The sequence below is a fragment of the Lepus europaeus genome, chromosome X (assembly GCF_033115175.1).
Source record: "Lepus europaeus isolate LE1 chromosome X, mLepTim1.pri, whole genome shotgun sequence".
In the NCBI taxonomy this organism is placed as follows: Eukaryota; Metazoa; Chordata; class Mammalia; order Lagomorpha; family Leporidae; genus Lepus; species Lepus europaeus.
Window position 1 is genome coordinate 3,308,255 of NC_084850.1, and position 7,823 is coordinate 3,316,077.

Genomic DNA, 7,823 nt, shown 5'->3' on the forward strand with positions numbered 1-7,823 from the left:
CAAGCTTTTGAATGTTTCTTTATTTTCATTTATTTGAAAGGCAGATTAATGGTGGGGGAGAGGGAGAGGGAGAGGAGAGGGGGAGAGAGAGAGAGAGAGAGAGAGAGAGAGAGAGAATATGAATCTTTGATCCACTGCCTGCATATTGGCCGGCGCCATGGCTTAACAGGTTAATCCTCCGCCTTGCGGCACAGGCACACCGGGTTCTAGTCCCGGTTGGGGCTCCGGATTCTATCCCGGTAGCCCCTCTTCCAGGCCAGCTCTCTGCTATGGCCCGGGAAGGCAGTGGAGGATGGCCCAAGTCCTTGGGCCCTGCACCCCATGGGAGACCAAGAGAAGCACCTGGCTCCTAGCTTCGGATCAGCGAGATGCGCCGGCCGCGGCGGCCATTGGAGGGTGAACCAACGGCAAAAAGGAAGACCTTTCTCTCTGTCTCTCTCTCTCTCACTATCCACTCTGCCTGTCAAAAAAAAAAAAATGCCTGCATAGCCAGGGTTGGTTCAGGCCAAAGCCAGGAGCCAGGAACTCCATCTGGGCCTCCCACATAGGCAGGGTCCCAAGTACTTGCGCCATCTTCTGCTCTCTCCCAGGGTGTGAATCAGCAGGACAATGGATGGGAAGCAGACGCAGAACACAAACCCAGACACTCTGCCATGTGTTGCCATGAGATGTGGCCGACCCAAATGGTGGCTTAGCCTGCTGTATCACGACACCCAACCCTCACTAATGTTCTCACAAAATGAAAACATTCTTGTGAATCTTTTGGGAGGGGGTATTGATGTGGGCATCCTATGAGAGCAACTTCCTTTTTCCTGCCCAGGCCAAGCTATTCTTTGTTTGCATTTTTACTGTTAATTATAACACTCGTACAGAAAAATGAATAGAGCTGAAATGTACAATTTAACAATTTATGTGAAAGCAAATGCCTGTGTAATTACCACCCCAGTCAGGAAATACACAATTGGAAACACCCAGCAGCTCTCCCAAGTGCCCTTTGTATTAGTCTGCCCCACTGCCATAGCCAAGCACCACAGCCTGGGTGGCCTCAGCAGCTCTGGCGGCCACAAGTGTGAGATGAACGGGGCAGCTTTCTCCCGAGGCCTCTCTCTGCGGCTTGGAGATGGCCGTCCTCTCTGTGTCCCCACGCAGTCTTCACCTGTGTGTATCTCTATCCTAATCTCTTTTCCCAGGGTCACCAGTCTGATTGCATCATAGCCCACCCTAATGGCCTCATTTCACCTCACTGCCAATGTATACACTATCCCCGGATATGGTCACATCTTGGGGGTACTGAAGTTAGGAGACTAGAAATATCCACTTGCCGTTCACCAGAATGGCTGCCACCTCTGAGCGCTGCCAGCTACTGAGCTACTACGAGCCACCCTCCCTAGGCTAAACCGTGGGAATTAGGAACAGCGAGGTACCCCAAAGCAATCCCAGAGCTGCAGGCCATCATCCATGAGCTGGGGAGAGATTAGACCCGCCCATGTGGGGAGCAAGAGCGCCATGGAGAGACTGAAAGGAGACATCATTCATGTGTGAGGGCTGGGTCAGGAGCTAGACTGAAATGCAACAGAATACTCCATCCTAGCCCCTTGGTTAGCTACTTAGTTCATCTCCTGTGCAGAGGAAACTCTTGTTTCCAAGGGATAGTGTTCAGTTTTCCTCCCACAGCTCACTAGGCTCTGAATCTACGGTCTCAAAGACTGAGAGGGGATTTTACAGTTAATTAGGATTTGCATTTTAAAGAGCTAGGAAGTACCCAGGGTTGTTTTCAGCACTGATGGAAAAGATGCACGCAAAGTTATCTTACAGCAAACTGTACTTTGCCTGCAAGATACCAGCATCTCCCTTTCATCTTCTCTTTTGAATACATTTATGTCACCCAACTTGTTCTTTTTTCCTTTCATAAGCGAATCCAATCTCAGGGTTTGTTTTGGATGCACACTGACAGTGTGGTTCCCTTAATAGTCATCTGAGGTAGGTTCTGTTCAACAACCTTTTAAAATTTTTTTTAAAAATTATCTTAGAGGCCAGCGCTGTGGCTTAGCCGGTAAAGCCACTGCCTCCAGTGCCCGTGTCCCATATGGGTGCCAGTTCGAGTCTGGGTTGCTCCACTTCTTATCCAGCTCTCTGTTGTGGCCTGGGAAAGCAGTGGAAGATGGCCCGAGTCCTTGGGCCCCTGCAACCACGTGGGGGACCCAGAAGAAGCTCCTGGCTCCTGGCTTCAGAATGGCATAGCTCCAGCCATTGCAGCCATTTGGGAAGTGAACCAGGGGATGGAAGACCTCTCTCTCTCTACCTCTGCCTCTGCCTCTCTGTAATTCTGCCTTTCAAATAATAAATAAATAAATCTTTAAAAAATAAAATTATTTTATTTGAAAGGCAGAGAGAGAGATCTTCATCTGCTGGTTCATTCCCCAAGTGGTTGCAACGTCTAGCATAGGCCAGCCCAAACCAGGAGCCCAGAACTCCATCCAGGTTTCCCTGGTGGGTGACAGGGGCCCAAGCACTTGAGCCATCTTCTGCTTTCCCAGGTGCTCTAGCAGAGAGCTGGATGGGAAGTGGAGCAGCTGGGACTCCAACCAGTGTCCATATGGGATGCTGGCACTGCAGGTTGTGGCTTAACCCACTGCACCACACAACACCAGCCCTGAAGTTAAAGTTTAGAGTGCACAAGTTATAAATACAGAGGAAAGTACAATGTGCCAAACTTAATGAGGACCACCAAAAATTTTCATCCTAAAACTGTATGTAGGGGGTTAGCCTTGTGGGGTAGCAAGTTAAGCCTCTACTGGTGATGCCGGCATCCCATACAGGCACTGGTTTGAGTCCCAGCTGCTCCACTTCTGATCCAGTTCCCTACTAATGAACCTGGGAAAGATGGATCAAGTGCTTGGGCCCCTGGACCCTCATGGGAGACCCAGAAGAAGCTCTGGTTTCCTGGCTTCGGATTGGCACAGCCATGGCCATTGTGGCCATCTGAGGAGTGAACCAGCAGATGGAAGACCTCTCTCTCTCTCTCTCTCTCTCTCAGCCTCTCCTTCTCTCTGTGTGTAACTCTGATTTTCAAATAAATAAATATTTTTTAAAAAGACAGAGTTACAGAGAAGTAGAGACAGAGAGAGAGAAATCTTCTATCTGCTGGTTCACTCCCCAAATGCCTGCAATGGCTAGAGCTGAGTTGATCCAAAGCCAGGATGCAGGAGCTTCTTCTGGGTCTCCCACTGAGTGCAGGGGCCCAAGCACCTGGGCCATCCTCCGCTGCTTTTCCAGGCACATTAGCAGGGAGCTGGATCAAAAGTGGAGCAGCTGGGGCTTGAACCAGTGCTCATATGGGATGCCAGCGCTGCTGCTGGCTGGGGCTTTAACCCGCTGCACCATAGCACTCTCTTAATGTCTTCTAATGAACAGAGGTTCTTGAACTTCATACAGTGCAATGTATCAGTCTTCCATGGTTAGTGCTTGCTTTGTGTGTTGTGATTACAAAGTCTTTCCCTGTCCTGTTTTAGGAAGACATTCTCCAAGGCTGTCTTCTGAAAGTGTTATTGTGTTACCTTTTAGCTTTAGGTTTATAACCCACACACAATGTGTTGTTGTGTGTGGTACCAGACAGGGCTTCAATTTTATCTTCCATATGGCCCCTCTGGTTGCCCTAGCTCTGTTACACATTTGTCCGAGAGCAGCGACAACGCAGTCACATGCTCTTGGTGGACTTCGGACTGTGACTCCTTGTCCTAAGGCCTGGGGACAGCCACAAGTGAAGCTCAACTCCTCGGCTGCTTCTTCTGTGTCACCAACCCCCAAACAGCCCCGGCTAAAGCTCTTGCCAGTGCCAGCCTTACCACTTCAGAGTCCCTTGTATCCTGCCTGTTGGCTTAGCATGGCTTTTTGTTCCGTAGCTAGTTAGCTAGCTGATGCTTTTAAAGCAGTGTTTTAAAAATTTGTCTTGGTTTTTCAGGGGGAAGGTTGCTCCAAGTTATCTAGTTTCCCATTATTAGAAATCAACATCTGAAATATGCACATCAATTTCTTTAAAAAAATAAAACTTAAAATTAAAAATAGCCTACATAAAGTGCATATAGTCTGCTAATCTGAACTGTGCACCTAGATGCATTTTTATAGGTGTGTACATCCATGTGTGCACCATTCAGATCAAAAGGAAGAAGGCTTCCAGCATCCTGAAAGATAACCTCAACCCCCTTCCCAGTCCCAGGAACAGCCACTATTACTGTCCAATATGTTTATTTAGTTTGAGCTTCATATAAATGGAAGTGGCTAGTCTCTACTCTTGTTGAATCTAGCACAATTTATTTACATTTTCTAAGCAGTTGTGGTGTTTTCACTGTTTGGCTATTACACATACTGGTGTTATGAGAACCTTAGGGAGGGGGGAGGGGGAGGGGGAGAGGAGGAGAAAGAGAGGGGAAGGGGATGGGAGGAGGGAGAAGGAGAATCTTTCATTCACTGGTTCACCTCCCAAATAGCCACAGTGACCAGGGTTGGGCCAGGCTGAAACCAAGAGCCAGGAGCTTCATCCAGATCTCCCCCGTGGATGCAGGGGCCCAAGCAATTGCCCATCCTCTGATGCTTTTCCCAGGTGCACTAGCAGGCAGCTGGATCAGAAGTGGAGGAGCCAGGACTCAAACTGGTGTAAATCATCATCATCATCATCATCATCATCATCATCTATGGTGGGGTAGTCATTGTGGTGTAGTGGCTTCAGCTGCCCTTCGAGACACCTGTGTCCCATATTGGAATGTCAGTTTTGCTCTGCTTCCCATCCAGCTTCCTGTTAATGCATCCTGGAAGGCAGGTGATGATAACTCAAACACTTGGGTCCATGGATCCTGCCTTTGGGTCCATGATTCTGGCTGTTGTGGGTATTTGAGGAGTGGTAGCAGGTTCTCTCTCACTCTCACTTGCTCTCACTCTCACTATTCCTTACAAACAGATAAATAAATCCTTTTTTTTGCCAGGCAGAGTTAGAGAGAGAGTTATAGACAGTGAGAGAGAGAGACAAAGGTCTTCCTTCCATTGGTTCACTCCCTAAATGGCCGGCGCACCGTGCCAATCCAAAACCAGGAGCCAGGTGCTTCCTCCTGGTCTCCCATGCCAGTGCAGGGCCCAAGCACCTGGGCCATCCTCCACTGCACTCCCAGGCCACAGCAGAGAGCTGGACTGGAAGAGGAGCAACCGGGACAGAATCCAGCACCCCAACCGGGACTAGAACCCGGGGTGCTGGTGCCGCAGGCGGAGGATTAGCCTAGTGAGCCGCGGCGCCAGCCAGATAAATAAATCCTTAAAAGAAAAGAATACTGTACCCAATGAAGGTATCCTTTACATGTGAGGGAGAAATAAAGACATTCCCAGACCAAGAAAAGCTGAGAGAATTTATTACCACCAGACTTGTCTTACAAGAAATGCTAAAAGGAGTTCTTCAAACTGAAAGAGAGAGACTAACAAGTAAGAAGAAAATATTAGAAGGCAGAAAACTCCATGGTAAGAGTAACTACACAAATTGAGAATGCTGTCATATTGTAAACATGGTGCATAAACCATTCATATCTTTACTGTGAAGACTGAAAATAATCACTACATCAAAATGTTAAGAGACAGGCAATATAAAAAGGGTTAAAATGAAACATCGAAAATTTAAAATATGGACAGGAATGGTGTGCAAGTATAGAGTTCTGTATTATTATTATTATTATTTATTAGTTTTCTTATCTCCTGTTTTTGTTTTCATTCCTTACCTTCATAATGAATGTTAAGTTGCTATCATTTCAAAATAGCTTGTTATAACCAAAGGTTTCTTGTAAGCCTCATGGTAACCACAAAGGAAAGATGAACGGTACACTTAGCGAAAACAATAAGCAAGGAATGAAAGTGTTAGAGAAAACCACTTTACCACAAATGAAGGCTTTAAGAGGGGAGGAAAGGGACCTGCGCTGTGTCCTCGGGGGGTAAAGCCTCTACCACCTGCGGTCCTGGCATCCCATATGGGCCATATGGGCTATGTTTCAAGTCCCAACTGCTCCACTTCCCATCCAGCAACCTGCTAATGGGCCTGGGAAAGCAGCAGAGGATAGCCCAGTGCTTGGGACCCTGCACCCATGTGGGAGTCCTGGAGGAAGTTCCTGGCTCCTGGCTTTGGATTGCCACAGCTCCAGCCATTGCAGCCATTTGGGGAGTGAACCAGTGAATGAAAGACCTTTCTCTCTCTCTCTCTCTCTCTCAATCTCTCTCTCTCTCTCTGTAACTCTGTCAAATAAATAAAATAAATCTTTTTTAAGAATTTATGTATTTATTTGAAAGGCAGAGTTACGCAGAGGCAGAGGCAGAGAGAGAGAAAGAGAAAGGTCTTTCATTCACTGGTTCACTCCTCAGATGGCTGCAATGGCCGGAGTTGCACCAATCTGAAGCCAGGAGCCAGGAGCTTCTTCCAGGTCTCCCACGCGGGTGCAGGGGCCCAAGGACTTGGGCCATCTTCCACTGCTTTCCCAGGCCATAGCAGAGAGCTGGATCGGAAGTGGAGCTGCTGGGACTCGAACCAGCACCCATAAGGGGATGCCGGCACAGCAGACCAGGGCTTTAACCTGCTGTGCCACAGTGCTGGGCCCTTGGCACTGCTTCTTATTCCAGCTTCCTGCTAATGTGTGCCCTGGTGGGAGCAGATGCCATCTGACCCAACATGAATGGAACTAGAAGACAGTATGTTAAGCAAAATAAGACAAGCACAGAAAGAGAAGCATCACGTGATTTCACTCATATGTGGAGTCTAAAAAAATGGTGACCTCATAGAAGTTCAAAGTCTCGGGGGCCAACGCTCTGGTCTAGCAAGTAAAGCTGCCCGATGCAGTGCCAGCAACCCATATGGGCGCCGGTTCAAGTCCCAGCTACTCCACTTGCAATCCAGGTCTCTGGTATAGCCTGGGAAAGCAGTAGAAGATGGCCCAAGTCCTTGGGCCCCTGCACCTGCGTGGGAGACCTGGAAGAAGCTCCTGGCTCCTGGCTCCTGGCTTCGGATCAGCCCAGCTCCAGCCATTGTGGCCCACTGGGAGTGAACCAGTGGATAGAAGACCTCTCTCTCTCTCTCTGCCTCTCCTCTCTCTGTGTAACTTTCTCTCTGACTTTCAAATAAATAAGTCTTTAAAAAAAAGAAGCTAAAAGTCTGGGGAAGAAAAGGAGGAGGAGAGGTTGAGGAAAGGCTGATTAGTGGGTAGGTTTTATAGTTAGATAGTACTAGGACTGAGAAATTCTGGGGTTCTATGGCACAGTAGCATGACTCCAGATAATGTTAGTGTATCACATATTTTTCTATGAAATAAACCTAGAAGATGGCATACTGGATGTTTTCACTGTAAAGAAATGTTCAATGTGTACCCTGATTGGATAATACTCACTTTCTCTCTTCTCTCTATGTGTGTGTGTATCAAGACACCACATCATACCCAAAATATGTAAAATTTTTATGTCTGCTAAAATTTTTTTAAAGATTTATTTATTTTACTTGAAAGTCAGAATTACACACAGAGAGAAGGAGAGGCAAAGAGAGAGAGAGAGAGAGAGAGAGAGAGTCTTCTGTCCATTGGTTCACTCCCTAATTGGCCACAACGGCCGGAGCTGGGCCTATCTGAAGCCAGCAGCCAGGAGCTTCTTCCAAGTCTCCCACATGGGTGCAGGGGCCCAAGAACTTGGGCCATCTTCCAGTGCTTTCCCAGGACATAGCAGAGAGCTGGATCGGAAGTGGAGCAGCTGGGACCTGAACCGGCACCCATATGGGATGCCAGCACTGTAACTCAAATAAATCTTTTAAAGAA